This window comes from Vombatus ursinus, unplaced genomic scaffold, assembly GCF_900497805.2.
Source record: "Vombatus ursinus unplaced genomic scaffold, bare-nosed wombat genome assembly UNPS02009173.1, whole genome shotgun sequence".
Lineage (NCBI taxonomy): Eukaryota > Metazoa > Chordata > Mammalia > Diprotodontia > Vombatidae > Vombatus > Vombatus ursinus.
This window is the reverse complement of record NW_020948951.1, coordinates 4432593-4451490: the sequence shown is the minus strand read 5'-3', so window position 1 is coordinate 4451490 and position 18898 is coordinate 4432593. Positions and strand designations below refer to the sequence as shown.

The window sequence follows — 18898 nt, the reverse complement described above, 5'->3', positions numbered from 1 at the left end:
TTTCTACCTTCCAGGCCACTTACACATAGTTCCTTTTAGCTTCTTTGGTCCAGCCATACTGGCCTACTTCTAGATCTTCACACAGGACAGCCCATTCCTCATCTCTGTGCTTTTGCACTGGATATCTTCAGTGTTCTCCCCCAACACCTTCACCTTTTGGAATGCCAAGTTTTAAAACAAAGGAAAATTTTTTAAATGGCCCTTAGTCCTATGAGGATCCCCTTCTGCATCTACAGTGAAGACAGAATAGAGAAAAATGGGACAGAGGGTGCTAAGAATCACATAGTTTATAAACCATTCACAAACTTGAATTTGACTTTTGGAACCCTAAATGTGAGATCTGGTAGAAGAGGGGTTAGATTTGCTCTGTTTGGTGTGAGAAGGTAGAACGGGGAACAATGGGTAGAAGCTACCAAGAGGCAAATTTAGGTTTGATATCAGAAATAAACTCCCTAACAATTGATGCTAGCCAAAACTGGAAGAGGCTGTCTTGGAAAATAGTACATTTCCCTTCATTATACGTCTCTGAACCAACGTTAAGATTAAAAGACCTCAGGGTTTTCAAGAGACAAACCTGCCAGAGATTCCAAGAAATAAATAGTTCTGGTGAAGAATGAGTACCCAGTCAAGGACAAGACTAGGCACATGACAAGTTAGTAAAAATATGAATGGATAGTGATAGGATAGTTGATTTAAAGGATAAAGCTTATCTGGACTCTTTCTCTTCCTTTACCACCCTTTCCTTCCTCCTTCAAATGCACCAAAGTACCTGCAACAGAACAGTGGAAAGAGTAAGATATTAATAGTATCTTTTCCCCTAGACTCTTTCCTCTCCCTAACTTCACCATCCCCACATCCCCTGGGGTGGCAACCTGTGTCATCCTCGATTCCTCACTCTCTTTTCCCTCCTAAATCTAATCAGTTGCCAAGTCCTATTGATTCAAACTTTAGAACATATCTCAAATGCTCCCCCCTACTTTGCACTGCCACTGCCACTGTCCTGGTGGAAGCCCTCATCACCTCACGCCTCGCTGCAATAACCATTTGGTGGTCTCCCTTCCTCAAGTCTCTTCCCACTCTAGTCCACCCTCCACTCAGCTGTCAAATGAACACTCCCCCTATTTAGTAAACTCCAGTGGCTCCCTATTACCTCCAGGATCAAATATAAAACTTGCTTTCTCCTGGCTTTCCCTGGATTCCTTCAAGTCCCAGTGAAAATTCTACCTTCTAAAAGAAGCCTTTTATGATCATCTGTTGACTATTTCCATTCTCTCCTGTACATAGCTTGTACGTATATACGGTAATCTGAATGTCCTGTCCTCCATCAGATCATGAGCTTGGAGGCAGGCACTGTCTTTTACCTTCCTTTTTATCAAGCCACAAAGTAGGCACTTGACTGACTACTGGTACCTTCCCGCTGTTGATTATCTCCAGTTTATTGTCTATGTCTTGCTTGTACATAGCTGCTCGCACGTTTTCTCTCCCATTAGACTGTAAAGTTCTCAACAGCAGAATTTTTTTTTTTGTTTTGTTGTTGTTTTGCCTTTTTATATATCCCCACTGCTTAGCACACAGTGCCTGGCACACAGTAGGTTTTTAATAAATGCCATTTGACTTGACTTGATAACCAGTAGACCATAAACTCTCCTCTTTAACACTGTCTTTTTCTGGGCCCTAAATTTCACAGCCCTTGCAAATGGAAAGGTAACCGCCGACCTGATGAGGATGGTCACTGAGCAGCGGGTGCCTTGTGCTTGTGGTTGCCTTTTACTCTAGGCAACCATTTCCAAAGGAGGAAGATGACTGCGGGGTGTTTGGTAAGATGTTCTCTGCTGTCTGCATGACAGATCTGCACAAGAAGAAAGCTACTTTTCTTCTTCCTGTTATTGGTAGTGCTGGCTATCTCCTCCCAACTCCCAGAGCTCTTCACAACTTTACCATGACATGAAAAATTTGAGAAACTTCCAAAATGATTCTACCCCAAATCTGAGAATTTAAGCACCACTCAGAATGGACTTTGGGAATTATGCACAGTAGGTACTTTTTAAACTGCTGAATTTAGTTCACAACCCTCCCTCTGAAAATGAGAAAACTAAGTTCAAAGAATTAAAGTGACTTTACTCAAGTCACACAGTTTGATATAAGACAAAAATATTTCCATGTTAAACAAAAAGAGGTACAAGGTTCACAATGAAAAATTTGAAGAACTAAAATGACCAGTAAGGTCTAAAAAAGCACCCACCCAAGTAATAGCCCCAAGCTGAAAAGGGGCTCAAAATATCTTTTTGAGAGAACAGGTGCTCATAAGAAAAATGTACTTTTAAGATATATGATAATCTTTCAACAATAAGATGATGCATTTTATTAATCTTACCTGAAAGTGTCACTTAAATCAAAGGATGATCAGTTTGATTCTAGCTCTTAATTCTAGCTCTTGTAGAAGGCTCTTAATTATTACATCTGAATAGATCCAAGACTGAAAACTTAACTCAGCATAGATCTAGTTCCAGGATACGATTCTACTACAAAAGAAAAGAGAACTGGGAAATCTTTTCAGCTGTCTATAGTTTAAGTATTTTCACAACACTGTTTGCAATTCTGGTATAGAAGTGAAATGACAGACATTTCTTCTGACATTCAACCACAAAGACATGACTCCAGAAAAGAAAATGAAAAAAATCCACCAAGAATAAGGACTGTTTTACTATAAACACTAGTAGGTTAATATAATGTAGAAGACAGATTTTTGGTTGTTGTCAAATCAGAAGGTAGACTGCAGTCCAGTTGAATAAGAAAGATTCCCCCCAGAAACCTGGATTCATACTTCTTAATTTACAGCTCTGATGTCCACCCAGAGAATGAAATGTGTCACTGCCTTTGAATGAAATATTGTTGTAATGTTTACCCAGCAACAAACTCTTGTAAACAATCAGTATTTTTGGCTCCCTAACAAGGCGGAGGGGTGAGGGAGGGGAACGAGAGTATTTCGATCTAAAGCCATCCTGTAGTTGCAAACTGTCTGTCCACATAGTGATACAAATTTCTACTACTCCCTCAGTAGCAACAGCCACTTTTTCTCCCCAATGCAGTAACAGCAATATGCAGGTCATGCTAACAAACACCTTATTCAGCAGAAAAGAATAGTTAATGATTTTAAATTGTGCATTAAGGTTAAAAGATTTGTGAGTTTAACTCCCAGCTTTTGCCAACTGCAAAGGTGAATCTGTAAAACATGTCACCGAAAGCTCATGCCCCCAGCTTTGTTCTCCTGTAGCAACAGTAATAACAACATTACTCTGAAAAATGTTTGGGAATTTTGCAATGTATATAATTATGTATGCTGTAAAAGGTTAGCTAAGTGAGGATAATATACACACAAATCTTGATGTGAAATCAGATTGAGAAAAAAAATTCTACTTAAACCACCAAGACTAAATTAAGTCCTCTGTCTTGAGAATAGTTTCAATTCGACAGAACTTAAGGAAAAACACACACTTTTTGCCCAACTGAAATACTAAAGTATAGTTATATACCTCATAGTAAATAATTCCCTCAAAAGACCCATGTATATCTATTTTGGCAAATCAAACTCAAACACTATTTAATCAGAGGAAAACACATGCAGATGTTCAATTAAAAACCAGGAGTCCACAGTCTTGGCTCTGTTTGCCCAGGCCCTCATTGTTTGCTAAGTAACAACGGTTGCTAAGGGTAACTCAGTCCACTCCCGTTTCCAAGAGCTAGTTGCTCAGCGACCAACTGAATACTTCCCAAACCAAACAATGTCATCTCCTAAGCAATCCTTCCTCCCCCCCATTAACCAGATCTAAAAAACAGAAAATATGTAATCTATTCTTTTCAGAAGCTGTAAGAGAACCCACGAATAATTTCTTCTCTATAGTTACTGAGGAGGAAAAAGGTTTTACTCTATTTGTCCTGAAATAATATAAGCAAAAGACCAACTATCTTCATTATAAGCTATGGGTATTAAAATAGATTTTTCTAAATCCTTCTCATTTCAAAACAAAATAAATTGCCCTTTCCTCTGAGGATAATAAATATGAAGCATGGTTTCCCGCGAGCAATGCAAACAATACAGTATGGCCTGAAACCTCACAAATGCTGCCTAGAGAGCAAACTATTATGCAAAATAAAACTATATAATTAAGGATTAAGTTTTTCAAAGAATATGTAAAATGAGAGGCTATCATAATTTAAGACTTTGTAAGATCTCATGTGTATATGAACCAATTTTAAAGAGTTTTACAGCAATGAGATTTAAAACACCATTTAAAAAACTTTATTAAAAGGAAACTAAAACATTTGAACTACATTGAGTCTGACCCTCTCTCACCTACACTGATGTAATGGGACCATTACAACAAGCGGTAAAACTACCTTATTTGCTGTCATAAAAGAATGGATCAATGTTTTCTTCATGCACAGCCCAGAAGGAGGAACAAGTCATCCACAGTTTAGGCAGAGCTGTGCCATTGGATGCTCCTTAGAGGAGAAAGTTATGATAACCCTAAAAAGAAGAAAGTTTTTTCACAATCTTCAGGGGTAAAGCATCGATTGCACACAATATGTGGCTGTTGGGAGAGATCCAAGCTGGAAGGGAGAATACTTTTGGCAAGACATCATGATGGAAGTAGGATGAGAGGGAGCAGTAAGTTCCTACTGGGAAACAATGGAGTCCTATAGAGATGGTTCATATTTTGAGAGTCAACAAAATGAAAATATTTCCTGGCATGATGGAATGGGAATCATTTTGACAGTTGTATGGAAATGGCTAACTACTTAAGGTCATAAACATACATAGTAACAGTCATAACCATAATGACTCATTTGGGTAGGATTTTTCACTTTACAAAGTACTTTCCTCACCACAATCGTAGGGTAATGCAATACTATTAACCTTATTTTACAAATGAAAGAAATTAAGGCATAAATATGGTTAAGTGACTTGCCCATGATCATTGCTAAATGCAGGATTTTTCCCTATTACAAAAACATGCTACTAATGTACACATACACTAATACATAACATCCTTTAAGCGTAGAGTTCTCAATTTCCTTAAGTTTTACCCCTTAAGACATACAGCTTTTATTTTTTTTCTAACAGAGCAAGGACCCTGTTTTCTTAAAATCTAATTCTTAAGATATTCCTAGGAGAAAATTCCATTTATCTATCTCCACATAATGAAAGACCAAATTGATGTTTCTAGTACACAAGCTTGTGGTTCCACAGAGTCTAAGAATTTGAAACCAGAGACTGGGGCCTCTCTTTAATCCATTGCTGAGTGGTGATGTTGATTAGTTAGTTAGTGTCTCTGTGCCTGGATGCAAACTAGCACCTATTGAAAAGGCCAATTGCCTGAACAATACTATAAGTGGACAACCAAAAATGTAATTAGATGATCATACAAGCATCATCATATACCAAATGGGGGATTGCAAGGAACCTGGTTTTGAATGTTGCAAACCTGCATTTGGAAGAAAGAGGCACCCCTTCCCTTATTGTTAACTCTTGAAGAGGGTAATACCTACAATGAAGCTGAATCATAATAGCTAATCCCAGAAAACTCATTCCCAAATTATAAGATTCTAAGTGGGCTCCTGAAGATTCATGGGTGAAATAAGAACTCGGCAAACAGCTTGATGCATCATCTGTGCCTATTCCTTTGAAATATCAGGAAACTTTCTCATCTTTCAGATGCTGTAATGTAGATAAGGCCTCGGGTTCCACATTATGAAGTTCTGGTAGATCCTTCATGGCTAGGAATGTGGAAGCATGACCAAGAATACTCCTAAACATCTTCCCAGCCTCAGGGTTCAAAAATCTCTATCCAGAATCTTCCCAAATGGGAGACAGTAAGGTAGAGGTAGAAAAGCATTGGAGTTAAAGGAGAGATTCTTAACCTTTTTTCCATCATGAATCACTGGAGTAATCCAGTGAATACTATGAACCCCTTGTCAGATTAATGTTTTAAAATGCATGAAATAAAATACACAGGATTGCAAAGGTAACCAATCATACTAAAATGCAGTTATCTGGATATTTTTAAAAACAAGTTCACAGATCCTAGGTTAAGAAATCTTGATTAAGAATGGGAGGACCTAGACTCAAATCATGACTCTGCTGCTCATTATCTGTGCGATCTGAGAAGTTACTTCATTTCTCTAGGATTTACTTTCCTCGCCTGTAAACAAGTGTGGATTAAGTGGTCTCTAAAGTCCTTTCTTTGACCCTTTTAAAATTCATTTTTGCAATCTGCCCTATTACATAAACCTGTATATACTCCAGAGCTAGATGATGTGCTATAGAGTAGGATTTAATAAGGGAGTTGTTGTTGAGTTGAAAGACTTTATGGAGGCAACGTTATCCTAATCTGCTATTTCCCCCAAAGTTCTCCATGAAGTACTACACAGAGAATGAATCATCCCCATTTTATAGAGGAGGAAGCTAAGATTCTAAAAGGTTGAGTGATCTGCTCACATGGAAAAAGAACAGCTGAGCAGGGACTGGAACTTAGATGTTGCAAAGATGTTTCTAACTCTAAATCCAATGTCTTTTGATATTATGTGATTAGGGATATAACAAAACTATATTCTCTAATTTTGACAATCTACACACCCACGTTAGCCTTTTTACTTTATTCCTTATTTTGAAAGCCACAGAGCTCTGCTGATCTTTAAAACATTGAAGTATTATTAAAACTGAATTTAATAAGCACAGATATTTTTCTTTCTATATAAATATTCAATTTTCCATATAGCAGGATAACAACTTTTCAGATTCACAGAGGAGTTACAATTAAACAGAATTGTAATATTATAGTAAGTTAGGTCATAGAATAAAGCTAGCACTTGCCAATTCAATGACTTAGTTTTCTAGAAAAAATCCAGAAACTATTTCTGTTTTGTAGATATTTCATGCTGTAACTATGCAAGATTACCAAGAAACTAAACGCAATACAAATAAGCAAGGCCAGGAATTCAGCTGTGATTAAGCATAAGGCAGAATTCTCAGAGTCCTGGAATAGCAAACTCAGGTGGCACTAATAGATCCCCTTCTTTGACTCTCTTGCAGTGCCCTTAAGTGACGTTCACTAGCCAGTGTTTAGATTGGCCTCAACAAGCCTGGGAGCAAGAGAAGCAAAAGTGTAATCATCAACCCCTCAGGGGTCTCGGAAGAACTAAAAGAAACAAGCAAAAAATAGAAATCTTTCTTCCAACCACCTGACAACCCATCGTCTCAATCTTCAGCACATATTCCAACTGGAACAATAAAAAGCATATTCTATTTCTGTTTCCATATAAGTATCTGTCCAAAAACAAAGCCTCCAAGTAGTCTGCCAAAATGAGGAGTACAGATGTTTGGTGTTTCCCATTCTAATTTAGAGAAGCTCATCACTAAACTGGCCCCAAAGGGAGGTATTTTTCCAGCCATAATAACTTTCAAAGAACATCTACCAAGTCTTGAGAGTTGTGAACTGCCTAGTAGGCGTGCCAACATTTAGGAAGTCATTGGTACAGATATGGTCTAGTCAAACCCAGAGAGAAGCTCCAGAGGGTCCTCTTAGTTTTTTGCTTAATTGACCCTAATCGATTTTAAGAAAAAGCACTATTTGTTCTGTTTTAGAAAGGTAATCTAAACAAAAGTTATTGGATATATTATTAGTATATTATACATAATATATAATATTATATAGCATATTGATATATAAAGTATATTATTACTAAATATAAGAAAAGCAATAACAAACTTTGAAATAATTGTTTTATTCAACATTACTAAAATATGACACTGCTATCTTGGAATTACAGAATATTAGAATTGAAAGGGTAGCCCATAAGGGTCATCTAGTCCAAATTCCTAAACACTATTTACATTCCCTATACAATATACCCAACAAAAGGGGCGGAGCCAAGATGTCAGAGAGAAACCAGGAAGTTGCCTGAGCTCTCCCTAGTATCCCTTGGAAACAACGTTAAATCAAGCTTCTAAGCAGATTCTGGAGTGACAGAACCCACAAAAAGATGGAGTGAAACAATAGTTAAGATAACTTAGAAAGACTTCAGGAAAGGTCTGTTTCACTTGGGTAAAAGGGGAGCACAACTTAGGGCAGACAGTATCCAGGCAAGCCAGTAGGAGGCTCTTAGCCATAGCACAGATCAGTAACCGAGCCCCCTTGGTCCTGGTTCAGCAGGCCAGCAGTGAGGCCTCCCGGCCCAGAGCAGAAGGCAAACAGTGAGCCCTGGAACCCTGACTCAACAGGTGCAACTAGGCTGGACCACCCCCAGTGCAGTGGGCAAGCTGCAAGCACCTGAGGCCCAAGCCTGGAAAGCCAGTGACCAGGCCCCTGGTCCCCAGCATAAGACACTTGGGATAATGCCCCTTGTGCCCCAGGAGCACAGTTCAACTTTAAAGGATACAAAATAGGCTCAAAATGAGTAAGAAACAAAAAAGAGCCCTGACCATAGAAAGCTACTTTCGTAACAGGGAAGATCAAAACACAAACTCAGAAGACAACAACATCAAAATGCCTATATGTGAAGCCTCAAAGGGGAATATGAATTGATCTCAAGGCCAAAAAGTCCTCCTGTAAGAGCTTAAAAAAGGATCTTAAAAATCAAGTAAGAAAAGTAGAAGAAAAATTGGGGAAAGAAATTAGAGTTATGCAAAAGAATTATGAAAAAAGAGTCAACAGCTTAGAAAAGGAAGCATAAAAATTGACTGATGAAAACAACTCCTTTAAAAGTAGAATTGGTCAAATGGAAAAGGTGTTACAAAAGCTCAATGAAGAAAATAATTCTTTAAAAATTAGAATTAGGCAAGTGGAAGTTAATGACTCTATGAGGCCTCAAGAATCAGTCAAACAAAATCAAAAGAATGAAAAAATAGAAGAAAACGTACAATACCTCACTGGAAAAACAACTGACCAGGAAAATAGATCAAGGAGAGGCAATTTAAGAATTATTGGACTACCTGAAGGTCATGATCAACAAAAAAGCCTGGACAGCATCTTTCAAGAAATTATCAAGGAAAACTGCCCTGATATTCTAGAACCAGAGGGTAAAATAGTCATTGAAAGAATCCACTGATCACCTTCTGAAAGAGATCCCAAAATGAAAACTCCAAGGTAGCCAAATTCCAGAATTATCAGGTCAAGGAGAAAATACCGCAGAGAAAAGAAAGAAAGAAAACAATTAAAATATCAAGGAGCCACAGTCAGGATTACACAGGACTTAGCAGCTTCTACATTAAAGAATTGGTGGGCTTGGCATATGATATTCTGGAAAGCAAAGGAGCTTGGATTACAACCAAGAATCAATTACCCAGCAAAACTGAGCATAATCTTTCAAGTGAAAAGATGGATATTCAATGAAATAGGGTACTTTCAAACTTTCCTGATGAAAAGACCAGAGCTGAACAGAAAATTTGATCTTCAAATACAAGACTCAAGAGAAGCATAAAAAGGTAAACAGGAAAGAAAAAAAAAAAACATGTTATTCAATAAGATTTAAACTGTTTTCCCTACATGGGAATATGATACTTGTAACTCTTGAGAACTGTATTGTTATTATGCCATTTAAAAGGGATATACATAGATAAGGCACAGGTATAAGCTGACTTTGATGTGATAATAAAAAATCTAATTAAGTGGTGAAAAGAGATTGTACTGGGAGAAAAGGAAAGGAGGAGGCAGACAAATGTAAATTATATCACATGAAAAGGTGCAAAAGACCTATTACAGTAGAGGGAAAGGGAGGGGGTGAGCATTGGTTCAACCTTACTCTCATTGAATTTGGGTCAAGGAGGGAATAACATGCATACTGAGCTGGGTATAGATATTTATCTTACCCTACAGGGAAGTGGGAGGGGAAAGGGGAAAGAAAAAGGGGTGCTGATAGAAGGGAGGGAAGACTAAGGGAGGGAGTGCTCAGAAGCAAAACTCTGATAAGAAGGAACAGGGTGAAAGGAAAGAGAAAAGTATAAACAGGGGGAAAAAGAGAATGGAGGGAAATACACAGTAATCATAACTGTGAATGTGAATGGGATGAACTCTCCCAGAAAATGGAAGAGGATAGCAGAATGAATTAAAAACCATAATCCTATAATATATTGTTTACAAGACACACATTTGAAGCAACAGATACACACAGATTAAAGATAAAAGGCTAGAGTAGAATATATCATGCTTCAGCTGAACTAAAAAAAAAAAAAGCAGGGGTAGCAATCCTGATCTCAGACAAAACAAAAACAAAAATAGATCTAATTAAAAGAGATAAGGAAAGAAATTACATCTTGCCAAAAGTTACCATAGACAATATCAATACTAAACATATATGCACCAAGTGGCATAGCATCCAAATTCTTAGAAGAGAAGTTAAGTGAGTGACAGGAAGAAATAGATAGCAAAACTATACTAGTGGGGGACTTCAACCTCCCTCTCTCAGAACTAGATAAATCTAACCACAGTTAGATAACAGAAGTTAAGGAGGTAAATAGAATTTTAGAAAAGTTAGATATGATAGGCCTCTGGAGAAAACTGAATGGGGACAGAGAGGAATGTACCTTTTTCTCAGCAGTCTGTGGCACCTACACAAAAACTGACCGTGTATTAGGGCATAAAAACCTCACAATCAAATGCAGAAAGGCAGAAATATTAAATATATCCTTTTCAGATTACAATGCAATAAAAATTACATGTAATAAAAGGCCAAGGAAAGATAAGCTTAAAAACTAATGGAAACTAAATAATCTAATCCTAAAGACTGAGTGGGTCAAACAACAAACCATAGAAATAATCAATAATTTCATCAAAGAGAATGACAACAATGACTCAACATACCAAAACTTATGCGATGCAGCCAAAGCAGTTCTTAGGGGAAATTTTATATCTCTAAATGCTTACATGAATAAAATAGAGAAAGAGGAGATTAATGAATTGGACATGCAACTAAAAAAAGCTAGAAAAAGAACAAATTAAAAATCCCCAAATAAATACCAAATTAGAAATTCTGAAAACCAAAGGAGAGATTAATAAAATTGAAATTAAGAAACTATTGAACTAATAAAACTAAGGGCTGGTTTTATGAAAAAATAAAGCCAACAAAATAGATAAACCTTTGGTTAATTTGATTTAAAAAGAAAGAAAGAAAGAAAGAAAGAAAGAAAGAAAGAAAGAAAGAAAGAAAACCAAATTACAAGTTTCAAAAATGAAAAGGGTAAATTCGCCACCAATGAAAAGGAAATTAAAGCAATAATTAGGAGCTATATGCCCAACTGTACAGTAATAAATCTGACAATCTAAGTGAAATGGATGAATATTTACAAAAATATAAATTGCCCAGATTGACAGAAGAAGATAAAATGCCCAAATAACCCCACTTTAGAAAAAGAAATTGAACAAGCCATCAATGAACTCCCTAAGAAAAAAATGTCTAGGGCCAGGTGGTTTTACAAGTGAATTCTACCAAACATTTAAATAACAATTCCAATACTATATAAACTATTTGGAAAAACAGGCAAAGAAGGAGTCCTACCAAATTATTTTTATGACACAAATATGGTGCTGATATGTAAACCAAGAAGATCCAAAACAGAAAAGAAAACTATAGACCAATTTCCTTAATGAATATTGAAGCAAAAATTTCAAATAAAATATTAGTAAAGAGATTACAGCATCATGAGGATAATACTATACTATGACCAAGTGGAATTTATATCAGGAATGCAGGGCTGGTTCAATATTAGGAAAACTATCAGCATAACTGACCATACCAAACAAAACTAACAGAAATCATATGATTATCTCAATAGATGAAGAAAAAGCTTTTGACAAAATACAGTACCCATTCCTATTAAAAACAATAGAAAGCATAGGAATAAATGGAGTTTTCCTTAAAATGATAAGCAGTATCTATCCAAAACCATCAGCAAACATTATATGTAATGGGAATAAGCTAGAAGCACTCCCAGTAAGATCAGGGGTGAAACAAGGATCCCCATTATCACCATTATTATTCAATATTGTACTAGAAATGTTAGCTTTAGCAATAAGAGAAGAAAAAGAAATTGAAGTATTCAAATAGGCAAGGAGAAAACTAGGCTATCACTGTTTGCACGTGATATGATGGTATACTTTGAGAATCCTAGAGAATCAACTTGAAACTTGAAACAACTAACAATTAGCAACTTTAGCAAAGTTGCAGGATATAAAATAAACCCACATAAATCATCAGCATTTCTATATATTACCAACAAAGCCCAGCAGCAAGAGAAAGAAAGAAAAATTGCACTTAAAATAACCGTAGACAACATAAAATATTTGAGAGTCTCCCTGCCAAGACAAACCTAGGAACCATGTGAACACAATTACAAAACACTTTTCACACAAATAAAGTCATATCTAAACAAATAACTGGAAAAATACAAATTGCTCATGGGTAGGCTGACCTAATATAATAAAAATGAAAATTCCACCTAAATTAATTTAGTTATTCAGTGCCACACTAATCATACTACCAAAACATTATTTTATAGAGCTAAAAAAATAATAACAAAATTCATCTGGAAGAACAAAAGGTCAATAATATCAAAAGAATTAATGAAAAAAATGCAAAGAAGGTGGCCTAGCATTACCAAATCTAAAACCATATTATAAAGTGTCAATCATCAAAACTGTCTGGTACTGCCTAAGAAATAGAGTGATGAATCAGTGGAATAGGTTAGGTACACAAGACACAGTAGTAAATGACACTGTTTGATAAACCCCAAAACTCCAGCTTCTGGGATAAGAACTCTATTTGACAAAAGCTGCTGAGGAAACTGGAAAATAGTATGGCAGAAACTAGGCAGAGACCAACATCTCATACCCTATACCAAGATAAGGTCAAAATGGGTACATGATTTAGATATAAGGGATGATACCATAAGCAAATTAGGAGAGTAAGGAATAGTTTACCTGTCAGATCTATGGAGAAGGGAAGAATTCATGACCAAACAAGAGATAGAGAACATTACGACATGCAAAATGGATAATTTTGATTACATTAAATTAAGAAGGTTTTGCACAAACAAAACCAATGCAGCCAAGATTAAAAGGAAAGCATAAAGCTGGGAAACATTTTTTACAGCCAGTGTTTCTGATAAAGGCCTCATTTCTAAAATATATAGAGAACTGAGCCAAATTTATAAGAATACAAATTATTCCCCAATGATAAATGATCAAAGGATATGAACATACAGTTTTCAGAGGAAGAAATTAAAGCTGTCTATAGTCATATGAAAAAATGCTCTAAATCACTATTGACTAGAGAAATGCAAGTTAAAATAACTCTGAGATACCATATCACACCAATCAGATTGGCTAATATGACAGAAAAAAATGATAAATCTTGGAGATGTGGGAAAATTGGAACACTAATGCATTGCTGGTGGAGTTATAAACTGATCCAACTATTCTGGAGAGCAATTTGGAACTATGCCCAAAGGGCAATCAAACTGTGCATACCCTTTGATCCAGTAATACCATTACCAGGTCTGTATCCTAAAGAGATCACAAAAAAGGGAAAAGGACCCACATGTACAAAAATATTTATAGCAGCTCTTTTTGTGGTGGCGAAGAACTGGAAATAGAGGAATTGAGGAATATGTTGATTTGGGGAATTGGCTGAATTGGGGAATGGCTGAACAAGTTGTGGTATATGAATGTAATGGAATACTATTGTTCTATAAGAAATGACGAGCAAGCAGATTTCAGAAAAACCTGGAAAGACTTACATGAACTGATGCTGAGTGAAGTGAGTAGAACCAGGAAGATATTGTACACAGCAACAGCAATATTGTGCGACAGTTAACTATAATAGACTTAGCTCTTCTCAGCAATACAATGATCCAAAACAATTCCAAAAGATTCATGATGGAAAATGCTTACCACATCTAGAGAAAGAACTACCGGGTACAAATGCAGATCGAAGCATACTATTTTCACTTTTTTTTGTTTTTTCTTTCTCATGGTTTTTCCCTTTTGTTCTGATTATTCTTTCACAACATGACTAATGTGGAAATATGCTTAACATGTATAACCTGTATCAGATTGCTTGCTGTCTTGGGGAGGAGGGAGGGAAAGATGGGAGAGGAAAAATTTGGAGCTCAAAATTTTACAAAAACAAATATTGAAAACTATCTTTACATGTAACTGAAAGAAATACTACTAAGGAAAACAAATAAAATATTTGAAAAAAATAAAATCAGCAAACAAAAAAAAACAAACCCAAAAACAATACACCCAACAAATCTAGACTCTGCTGGCAGCTCATTCCAGTTTTAGATAGCTATAACTGTTGAGGAGAAGATAGGTGGCACAGTAGGTACAGCACTAGGCCTGGAGTCAGGAAGACCTGGTTTCAAATCCAAACTCAGTCAATTACTTGTGTGACTCTGGGCAAGTCACTTAACCCTGTTTGCTTCAGTTTCCTCATCTGAGAAGGAAATGGCAAACCACTCCAGTATCTTTGCCAAGAAAACCTCAAATGGGGTCACAAAGAGTCAGACATGACTGAAATAACTGAACAACAACAAAAATTGTTAGAAAATTTTTTCTTATACTGAGGCAAAATCAGGATTGGAGAAGGGTAAATGTTCCAGTTCTGGGGGCGGTGGACTGTGGGGAGGGAAGAGAGGAAAAGACAGGAGGTTAGCACAATGAGCACAATGAACAGTTCACAGGCTCTGGAGTTAAGAGAACTAGTGTTCTTAGTTTCCTCATCTGCAAAATAAAGGGGATGGATTAGCTCGTCTCTAAGGTTCCTTGTTCCTTTACAGTACAGATCTATAGGCCTGTGGGTATAGTCTACAAAATCTATAGACCTTGACTTCAAATCCCAACAAAATTCCAGAACTTATTAAAGAGGACAGCCTGTAAATATTTTTAAAATATACTGGTGACCAATAAAAACCAGCAGGCTTTCATCAAGAACAGGGTGGAGAAAAGAGAGGATAGCTAGACAAAAAAGGGCCATTGCCCTCTAAATTGCTCAAAAGAGAAGGATGTTCAAAAGGAAGTACAGACAAGCAGGACAGTTTTGAAAATAACATGTGAAAGAAGACTTTTTAAGAACTAAAAAACATCTGTTAAGATTTAACATAAACTTTGCTATTCTGTTTTGATTTTGCTAACAAGGGCATATTCTTTCTTTTATCACAATGAAAACTTCTACTCTTCCTGGTAAAAAGTACCTTTTCCTGTTTAAGTGCTGACCTGCTCCACCTCAAATAGCTTGGCAAGAAGCACATTTCCTCTTTGATCCCAGTACAGTAGCTTGGAGGGGAGAATATGTGTGTATGTGTGTGCATGTATACATACATATATGTGTATATGACATGCAGAACTGCCTGGCACACTTACCTACCACCTACTGAAGGGGTATGTTACACTCTTGAGTGAATAGACTGCAGTTTCCCTGTGTGTCTGTAACCCGCCCTGGCTTATTTGATCCTAAAAGATGATGCTGTTAAAGTGCTGCACTCAATATGCCAGCAAATTGGCAAAACTCAACAGTGGCCACTGGATTGGAAAAGATCAGTTTACATCCCATCCCTAAAGAAGGGCAATGCCAAAGAATGTTCAAATTACCAAACAACTACGTTCATTTTCCAAACCAGCAAAGTTATGCTTAAGATTCCGCAAGCTAGGCTTCAGCAATATGTGAACTAAGAATTACCAGAAGAGAAGACTGGTTTTCAAAGAGACAGAGGAACTAGAGACCAAATTACCAGCATTCACTGGATTGTGGAGAAAGCAAGGGAATGCCAGAAAACCTCAATTTCTGCTTCATTGACTACACTATAGCCCTTGACTGTATGGATCACAACAGAATGTAGCAAGTGCTCAAAAGGATGGGAGCGCCAGATCATTTTACCTGTCTCCTAAGGAACCTGGATGTGGGTCAGGAAGCAAGAGTCCAAACCGGACCTGTAACAACTGACTGGTTTAAGATTGGCACAGGAGTGTGACGAGGCTGTACACTGTCATCTTATTTAACTTATACGCAGAGTACATCATGCAAAATGCCAGGCTAGACAAATCAAAAGCCAGAATTAAGGTTGCCAGGAGAAATAGCAACCATTTCAGACATGCAGATGAAACCGCTCAGATGGCAGAAAGTGAAGAATTATTAGAAGCCTCTTGACGAGGGTGAAAGAGGAGAGTGTAAAAGCTGGCTCGAAGCTTAACATTAAAAACACTAAGATCTTGGCAACTGGTCCTATCACTTTCTGGCAAACAAAGGGAGAAGAAATGGAAGCAGTGTCAGATTTTATATTCTTGGCCTCAAAGATCACTACAAACATCAAATTAAAAGACACTTTTGCTCCTTGGAAGGAAAGGTATGGCAAATCTGGACAGCACACTAAAAAGCAGAGACATCACCTTGCCAACAAAGGTCTGTAGCGTCAAAGCTATGTTTTTTCCAGTAGAAATGGATGGCTGTATGAGTTGGATTGTAAGGAAAGTTGAGTGCCACAGAATTGATGCTTTCGAATCATGGTGCTGGAGAAGAATTATTTTTTTTTTTGGCTAGGCAATGGGGTTAAGTGACTTGCCCAGGGTCACACAGCTAGTAATGTGTTATGTGTATGAGGCTGGATTTGAACTCAGGTCCTCCTGAATTCAGGGCCAGCACTCTATCCACTGCACCACCTAGCTGCCCCTGGAGAAGACTTTTGAGAGTCTCTTGGACAGCAAGGAGATCAAATCAGTCAATACTTAAAGCAGGAGATTCACTGGAAGGTCAAATACTGAAGCTGAAGCTTAAATAGTGGGGCCACATAATGAAAAGACAGGACTCACTGGAAAAGACCCTGACATGGGGAAAAATTGAAAGCAAAAGGAAAAAGGGACAGCAGAGGATGAGATAGATAGACAGGGTTATGGAAACAACAAATATGAACTTGAATAGGCTTCAAGAGATAGCGGAGGATAGAAGAGCCTGGCATACTATGGTCCACAGGGTCCCAGAGTCAGACATGACTGAATGACTGAACAACTACAAAACAACTAGTAAGGACCCTGAAAATTCTCACAGCAATTATATGGGGTTTTTTTAAGCAAGCAGGATGAAATAGAGGTTAACAATTTTATGTACAATCCTTTTTTAAATTCTACTGTGTACATGGAAATGTTCATTTTATTCATTCATGTTTTGATATTTAGGTTCAGAATAAAAATGTTAAAAAAAAAAAAAAAAAGGATAGGTCAGTGAACCCAAGACAGAAGAGTAGCAGGAGAAAGTATACCCAAGTTCCTCACTACCCCCCAAAACTCCTACAAACAGATCTAGAAAAAGACCAAAATCATGATGAAAAAATTCAAGTAAAAAATCAGTGAGTTATTTTTCCAGTCCAGGTTGGCATAGGGAGACTGACAAAAAGGTATAGACAGACCTGGACACTGGACACTGGAGACAGGGTCTAGCCAGAAGGAAGACAGTGAGTAACTCCAGCATAAGGGAGAGACTGTATCTCAGGGCAAGCGGATGTCTAGGATCTATACTGGGACCGCCCACTGGGAGTGGAAACAGATGCCAACTGGCAGGTATGTTGCTCACTATTCAGTACTGGGTTTCAGATTCAAGCAGACTGAGGAAGGGATCTGCACTGACAAAATAAGGAATAGTCAGGGGTCCTTTCCTGTGTACCACCCAAGAAGCGAGTTCAGAAGCAGCTGCCACAGTGCAGCTTAGAACCCTGGGAGAAGAGCAGGGTCTCAGTTACAGCTTCCAGCACCATCTGAACCTTGCGGAGAAATAACCAAGGCAGGAATCTCAGACCAAAGCGAAGCTTACAGTTCTATCACTTAAACCAGTAGAGCTTCCCAGCAGGCTGAAAGGAACTGGTTCCAGCAGAAGATAACTATTGCTCAGAGGCTCAGACCCAAACCCAGGTAATGAACTTGTAGACCTCGGAAAAAAGGAGCAAAGATCAAACTTTGCCTGGAATCAGGCCACTTGGGAATTACTGAAAGCTTATAGGTGCTGAGTCTGAACTATTCCTTGAAACTAGAAAAACACAACACTCAATACCCCAAGAAAGCAGCCAAAGGACCAGCCCAGACCTTCCCTTCAGAAGTGCACAGAGCGTGGGTCTAACATCAAGCCCAAAGTCAGAAAGTAAGCTGGAAGAAGGAGCAAATTAAAACAATAGTTCCACCATAAAAAGCAATTATAGTGACAGGGATGCTCAATACATAAAATAATAAGATGATGACTCCAAAACATCTACAAGCAAAGAGACTCAAAGAAAAATATAGCGTGGGCACAAATCCAACTAGAATTCTTGAAAGAGATAAAGCAAGAATCATTTTTTAAAAAAGTTTAAAATGTTTTTTAAAATGAGAGAGCTAGAGGAAAAAATGTGAGAAGAGAGCTAAGAAGAAGGAATTCAAAAGGGAATTAATAGCTTGGCATAAGAGGTATATATTAAACCTTTCCTAAAAACAAACTCCCTGGAAGCTAGAATGGACTGAATAAAAGCCAATGATTTCATGAGATAACAAGAAATAGTAAAACAAAGTCAAAAGACTGAAAAAAAAAAACAGCAGAAGAAAATATAAGATGACCTTGACCTGGAAAACAGATCAAGGAAAGATTATTGAAGAATCATTGGAATACCTGAAAACTATGACCAAAAAGCCACTATACATCATATTTCAAGAAATCTTAAAAAGAAAACTGATCAGATCTCTTAGAACCAGAGATCAAAATGGAAATAGAAAACAATCCACCTATTACCTCCTGAAAGACATCCCCAAAATTAATACTCTCAAGAACTTTATAGCCAAAATCCAGAGCTACCAGGTCAAATAAAAAATATTACAAGCAGCCAGAA

The 18898-nt window shown here is 37.3% G+C and overlaps 1 protein-coding gene across 5 annotated transcripts in view; it reads right to left on the bottom strand.

The window, feature by feature from the left end:
- Nucleotides 1–18898, bottom strand: part of RFX2 (regulatory factor X2) — a 167039-nt gene that overhangs the window by 114115 nt on the left and 34026 nt on the right. The gene's annotated exons all lie outside the window — the stretch shown is intronic.